This window comes from Nansenia antarctica (genome assembly GCF_963989245.1).
Source record: "Nansenia antarctica genome assembly, chromosome: 3".
Taxonomy (NCBI): domain Eukaryota; kingdom Metazoa; phylum Chordata; class Actinopteri; order Argentiniformes; family Microstomatidae; genus Nansenia; species Nansenia antarctica.
The window spans coordinates 32,324,781-32,332,168 of NC_137688.1; positions in this window are offsets into that span (position 1 = coordinate 32,324,781).

Genomic DNA, 7,388 nt, shown 5'->3' on the forward strand with positions numbered 1-7,388 from the left:
AAACAACATCAGAGTGGGTACACCAGTGGTGTCTGGGCATATCCCTACCCCAATAGGGCCACGGGTGGTGGACAGGGGGGTGGATGTACAGAGTAGGCAGGATGTTGTGCCAACAGGTGCCGAGGTCCCCAGAGAACCTGAGAAGGAGGAGCTACGAGGAGATGCTGTGGTGTTGCCAGAGCCAGTGGCAATGCCAGTGTTACAGCCAGTGACATTACCGGCAGTGCCTGAAACCGAGGGGACAGTGGAAAGCTGTCCAGATGCCAATGAACCAGAAACCAACGAAGCAGAGAGTGTTGACAGTCTGGAGGTCCAGCCTGGGGGTGTCCAAAGCCTGGACACCTGTGCTACTGGGGATGCTGGCGAGTGCCTGCACCATGCTTCAGATGATGCTGAGGGCGACTCCCCAGACCTTGATCAGCGTGGGAGGGGACCAGGCGGCTGCCTGAACCTCAATGACACTGACGGACGACGACCAGTTAGGAAAAGATTAAAGACTATGAATAGGGTAGTGAAGCAGCAGATCAAAGGGAACGACGGGAATGGACAGCAGATGATAGCATGGCTGGAAACGGTCTTAGGGGCATGGGAAACTTACTTTGCCAGGATAGGAGCACCTATTATAGCAGACATGATTTTTGACTTTCTTAGGAGGCAGGGCCTCATTGACTGTTTTTGGAAAATCAGTCACTCAGTCCACGTTAATGAACTTTTCAGAAGACTAGTCCTCACCTGAGGTGAAGATCTATGCATTAATGCATTCCCTTTGTCCTATGCTTACTGTTGGAGAATTATGTGTTATGATAACTGAATGTCATTATTTGTGTATTGTTTGTTTGTTTCTATATCGTGTGATTGAGGTCAGTTGAGAAGTGATGTGGTGGTTATACAAAGCTAGGAGAGAGGTTCTGTTCCTAGCGCAACGAAAATGGAAAGCTCCTGACTATGAAAGTGTTATCAATCTGAGACAGCGGTAAAGGCTGTTCTCCAACTGGGTACAAGTGCTAGTAACCTCTGACCCTGACGCTTCAAGGACAAAGAAAACATCGGTCGTTGGAAGTTTCTGTATTGATTTGTGCATGATGAACTGTGTTTAGTTTAATTGTGATTGTTATTTTCAAAATTCTTTTTATTATTGGTTGTTTTTTATTTTTTGTTTATGATATCTTTGGTTCTTAATACTGGTCCTGGGTTGGTCTGTGTTATTGTGCTTCTTGTGTTGTGTGTTGGTGTAGTTTTTCTGTCTGTTGTTGTTTATTTTTTAATTTTTAATTTTATTTAAAAAAAAAAAAAAAAAAATTTGGGGGGATGTTTTGTGGGGTTTTGTGTTTTTGTTTTTGTTTTATGGTAGTTTAGTTTCGGAACACCCTCTGGGTGGTCCGAGGGGGGATGTGTCGTATATTTCTGTAGTATGTATGATCTATGTATGAATATGTAGTATGTTTTAGACACACACACATACCGGGGCATGCAGGGACATGATGCCCTCTAGCAATGAGGGTTCTATGGCAACCAGATGACCAGCAGGGACCTTTGGGGGTTGGGCAGGGACACACACACACGCTGGCCCCTCCCCTCTGGAGCGGAACGGGGAGAGAGAGGGAGGGAGCGCTCTCTTCCCACCCGAGGTCCATGGAGAACGCATGTAATGTATAAATCTGCCTGTAACTGATTAAATTGTCTTAAACTAACTGTTCTTTGATTCATAATCAATAAGAATACACGACAATGTTTAACACAACATGCTAAAAACACATAACTACACACACACACATATATATATACTGTATATACTGTCTATATATATATACTGTATATATACATATGGCAACGCTGGCACAGCAGAAGCACAACTTAGCCATGCTAACCTCAGCTGAATATGACAGGCTGGCAAACTTGTAAACACTACAGGAGCCACGCAGGTGAGATGATTTCCCTATCTTCTCCAATTTTATTTTCAGAAGAATACAATGAATATAATAGTCACTTTGTTGTATTTTAGAAACAATTGTAGACCTGTTTTCTGAATTAAAAGTGTAGTCATTAAGTGTGTTGGTATGCATGTTACTGAGCTCCTGGGTGGTGAATATGTGTCCTGCTCTGCTAACTGCACTCTGCCATCTCTTGCTTACGATGGAGGTCTCAGATGATGACCCTGCGTATATGGTGCGCTTCAAGGCTGCATAACTGTTCTTTATGTGGTCTGCTAATTACGTCTGCAATTCATTATGGACGTTGTGGGCAAAGCCGGATGTTGTAATAAATAAATATGATGTAAATATAAATCAACCAGTTTGTCATGCATTTACTTATTCTAACACCACATGTTTTTGTTTGATCTCCCCCCCAAAATACAAGTAAATACTGGTATTTTAAACTTATGATTAATCATGATTAATCTGATTAATTACAGAATATTATTGCGATTAACTTGATAAAAATATATAAATAATCGATTGACAGGCCCAATATATATATATATATATATATATATATATATATATATATATATATTCTGAACATTACCTCATGGAAATAGTAAAGCATCACATGATTCTAACACGGTTCTGAAAGTCAGTGTTTGTCTCACCTTCATACACTCTCTTCACTTCCTCCACCTGACCCTCACTGGCTGTCACTCTGGCCTCCAATGCTGGAATAGAAGACAAAGAAATAAAATATAAACTGTTGTTTAATTCAACACACAACTACTTTCCGGTTTACAGTTATCCTGTGAGTTGTACTGCAGCTGTCTGTCTCTACTAGAGGTGTATAGAGACATCATGATCTGTATCTGTGTCTGCTCCCAAATACAGTATAAATATATACATAAAGTATTTTTGCTTTCCCAAACAACGTATTCTTATTCGGGTATATCCATAGTCTCTACCTGCGTTCTCTGTCTCCAGGTCCTCAACCTTGTTCTCTTGGACCTGCACTTCAGTCATGGTGACATTCAGCTCTACTCTCAGTTCAGTCACCTGACCCTCGCTGGCTGTCACTCTGGCCCCCATCACTGTCAGTTCTGCTGCTTGAGCTGGAATTAAAGGAGACAATATTACAATCATACACTAAACATGTGAGTGATTATTGATTTCAATACCACAACAATCACATTCTGATCAAGAGGCACACACACACACACACACACACACACACACACACACACAGGTATAAAAACAAATTATAAATAACGAAACTTGCTGTACTATAGTGTTTAAGTTAATGTACATGTTAAAACAATGTTTTACAACACATATTCAATCTACGTATACATGCCTGCATTATCTGTCTTCATCTCCTCCACGTCTCCTTCCAGTTCAGTCACCTGACCCTCGCTGGCTGTCACTCTGGTCCCCATGGCTGACAGTTCTACTGTTTGGGCTGGAATCATAAATACAGGAAAATACATTTACTGTTGCTATTTATCTAATCATATACCACTTGCTAAACAGGTATTTTACAGTATTAGTATTAGTATCAATACATTACCTGCATTCTCTGTCTTCACCTCCTCCACCTGACCCTCGCTGGCTGTCACTCTGGCCTCCAATGCTGGAAGAGAAGACAAAGAAATAAAAGATAAACACACAACTACTTTCCTGTTTCCAGTTATCCTGTCAGATGTACTGCAGCCAGTGGCGGGCGGTGCATTTCACACCTAGGCCTTCAGTGATGTCCGACACATTCCTACCTGAATTATTCTACCTCTTAATACCATCGTTATGACGCCATGGCTCTAGAAACTAGACAGAAACACAGTATAACCGGGCGTTGCATCACCTTAACATAGTCAGACAAGTACAACAGAGTTATATTAATATTTCCGAAGCATTTTTAATCAATAAATCCGCATTTACAATGAAGAGTGTTAAACTAACATCTTTAAGATCGCTACATTACCCACGTCTGTCGTCTCGTCCACCATAATAGCGACAAAGGGTGCCTTTTTAATCTCCATTTTGATCTCTTCTTCCATCACTTCAGCAATAGCAAAAATCAGGTCGTTTTGTATTTTGCCTGACGTCCCAGTAAACACTTTGTTTGTGGACAGGTGGTAATGTAAATCTGGGTTGTTTTCAGCCAGAAAAGAAACAAGCTCAACGTAGTTTCCTCTGTTTGTGGACTTGGCGCTTTCATTGTGTCCCCTAAATGAAAGTTATTGTTTACCCAAAAACAGGACACAATCGATCAGTATTATCGATCAGTCAACGAAAGCTTTCGTTGTGAGGCTCCGTTTCCCTGCGCACTTTCAAAAGTTTCACATCTACCGGCATAGTTCCGCATCTCAATAGTGAATATCAATAGTGCGTATCAATAGTGCGTATCAATAGTGCGTATCCAATCAAAAGACGTGCTGGGTGCTGACATCATTGAGCCTTACAGCAGGCGCCGTTGTTGCTTTTGCTCGCATCTACGTAGGTTTACTAGGTACGCCACAGGTTTTCTCGTTCCAACGTTAAGTTACAGGTCGTATCCGCGGCACCGTTTAATGTGCAGGCGGGCAGATTTTTGAGCCCCCTAGCAACACATTTTGATTGGATAAAAGCTCTAACATAAAGGCCAGCCCTCCAAATCTCAATCGGAGACTGGAAGCAGCGCAACCAAGAGGAAAGCTATGAAATGAAGAGAATAGACTATGGGGAATCATTAATACATATTTGTGGAAAATATATATTAAAATAAAATGTATATTCTGATGATGTTTAGGCCAGCAGAGAAGGCCTTGCTGGCCCTGACGGCACACCACTGACTGCAGCTGTCTGACTCTACTAGAGGTGTATAGAGACATCATGATCTGTATCTGTGTCTGCTCCCAAATATAGTATAAATATATACATAAAGTATTTGTGCTTTCCCAAACAACATATTCTTATTCGGGTATATCCATAGTCTCTACCTGCGTTCTCTGTCTCCAGGTCCTCAACCTTGTTCTCTTGGACCTGCACTTCAGTCATGGTGACATTCAGCTCTACTCTCAGTTCAGTCACCTGACCCTCGCTGGCTGTCACTCTGGCCCCCATCACTGTCAGTTCTGCTGCTTGAGCTGGAATTAAAGGAGACAATATTACAATCATACACTAAACATGTGAGTGATTATTGATTTCAATACCACAACAATCACATTCTGATCAAGAGGCACACACACACACACACACACACACACACACACACAGGTATAAAAACAAATTATAAATAACGAAACTGGCTGTACTATAGTGTTTAAGTTAATGTACATGTTAAAACAATGTTTTACAACACATATTCAATCTACGTATACATGCCTGCATTATCTGTCTTCATCTCCTCCACGTCTCCTTCCAGTTCAGTCACCTGACCCTCGCTGGCTGTCACTCTGGTCCCCATGGCTGACAGTTCTACTGTTTGGGCTGGAATCATAAATACAGGAAAATACATTTACTGTTGCTATTTATCTAATCATATACCACTTGCTAAACAGGTATTTTACAGTATTAGTATTAGTATCAATACATTACCTGCATTCTCTGTCTTCACCTCCTCCACCTGACCCTCGCTGGCTGTCACTCTGGCCTCCAATGCTGGAAGAGAAGACAAAGAAATAAAAGATAAACTGTTGTTGAATTCAACACACAACTACTTTCCTGTTTCCAGTTATCCTGTCAGATGTACTGCAGCTGTCTGACTCTACTAGAGGTGTATAGAGACATGATGATCTGTATCTGTATCTGTGTGTGTGTCTGTTCAACCGACAACATTATCTGTATCTGTATCTGTTCAACCAATTATCTGTATCTGTATTCAGACAGAAGACAGGAAGTGGGCATGGTTTATTCTGGAAGTCACCATAAATTGGGCAAATGTATTCGTTTTTAACCGTATATTCATTGGCAATGCAATTTTTGTGGTTTCAAAACATCAAATCCATATTAGCATATAATTGATTATGAAATATATGTCCACATCCTCATGCTGTACATTTAATCTCTCTCTCTCTCTCTCTCTCTCTCTCTCTCTCTCTCTCTCTCTCTCTCTCTCTCTCTCTCTCTCTCTCTCTCTCTCTCTCTCTCTCTCTCTCTCTCTCTCTCTCTCTAACATGTTCGAACTAAACTAAGTTTTATGACCTGTCTGAACCCCACCACCCCCCCTGGGGAACATTGAACAATCAGAAACAAAACCTAAATGATGAATGGAAAGCTTCTGTTTTGCATTGGAAATAGAAACTATTCGAGTAAAGATGTCTAGAAAAATATCCTTCAGTTGAAGGAATAATCTTAAATGTGACAGCAGCGGGCAAAACCGGGAACAAGTCAACAACCAATCAAATTTTTCCGATTTTTATTCTGAAAAATGTAAATAAATGTAAATGTTGTTGAAAATCAATGACACACTCGCTATTCAAGCCAAAATATTGCAATGCAATGGATTGGGTGAGTAATCCCCCCACTGCTACCTAGTTAGCTATAACACTACTTTAGATTGTTAGCAGGCTCACAGAAGAAGGTGTGTTAGTTGACTAGCAAGTGTGTCAATGGCTGACACACAGACATGTCAATCATGGCTTTTTGCCAAATAAAAACAAGCAACTTCGGGTAGAATATGTTTCCATCGCAGTATTTGTGCTTTCCTGAATAACATATTTGTGTACATCCCTATTCTCTACCTGCGTTCTCTGTCTCCAGGGCCTCAACCTTGTTCTCTTGGACCTGCACTACAGTCATGGTGACATTCAGCTCTCCTCTCAGTTCAGTCACCTGACCCTCGCTGGCTGTAACTCTGGCCTCCATCACTGACAGTTCTGCTGCTTGAGCTGGAATTAAAGGAAACAGAATTACAATCATACACTAAACATGTGAGTGATTATTGGTCTCTATACCACAACAATCACATTGTCATTGGTCAACACACACACACACACACACACACAAACACACACAGTGGAGTTATAAATAGCAATACTGACTGTCCTATCGCTTTTCACTTAATGTACAAGTTAAAACAATCTTTTACAACACATATTCCTATCTACGTATACATGCCTGCATTCTCTGTCTTCATCTCCTCCACGTCTCCTCCCAGTTCAGTCACCTGACCCTCGCTGGCTGTCACTCTGGTCCCCATGGCTGACAGTTCTGCTGCTTGGGCTGGAATCATAAATACAGGAATATAAATTTACTGTTGCTATTTATCTAATTGTATACCACATGCTAAACAGGTATTTTACATATTACTTACAGTAGTACATATACATTACCTGCATTCTCTCTCTTCACCTCCTCCACCTGACCCTCGCTGGCTGTCACTCTGAACTCCATCACTGACAGTTCTGCTACTTGAGCTGGAATTAAAGGAAACAGAATTACAATCATACACTAAGCATGTGAATAATTATTGATTTCTATATCACA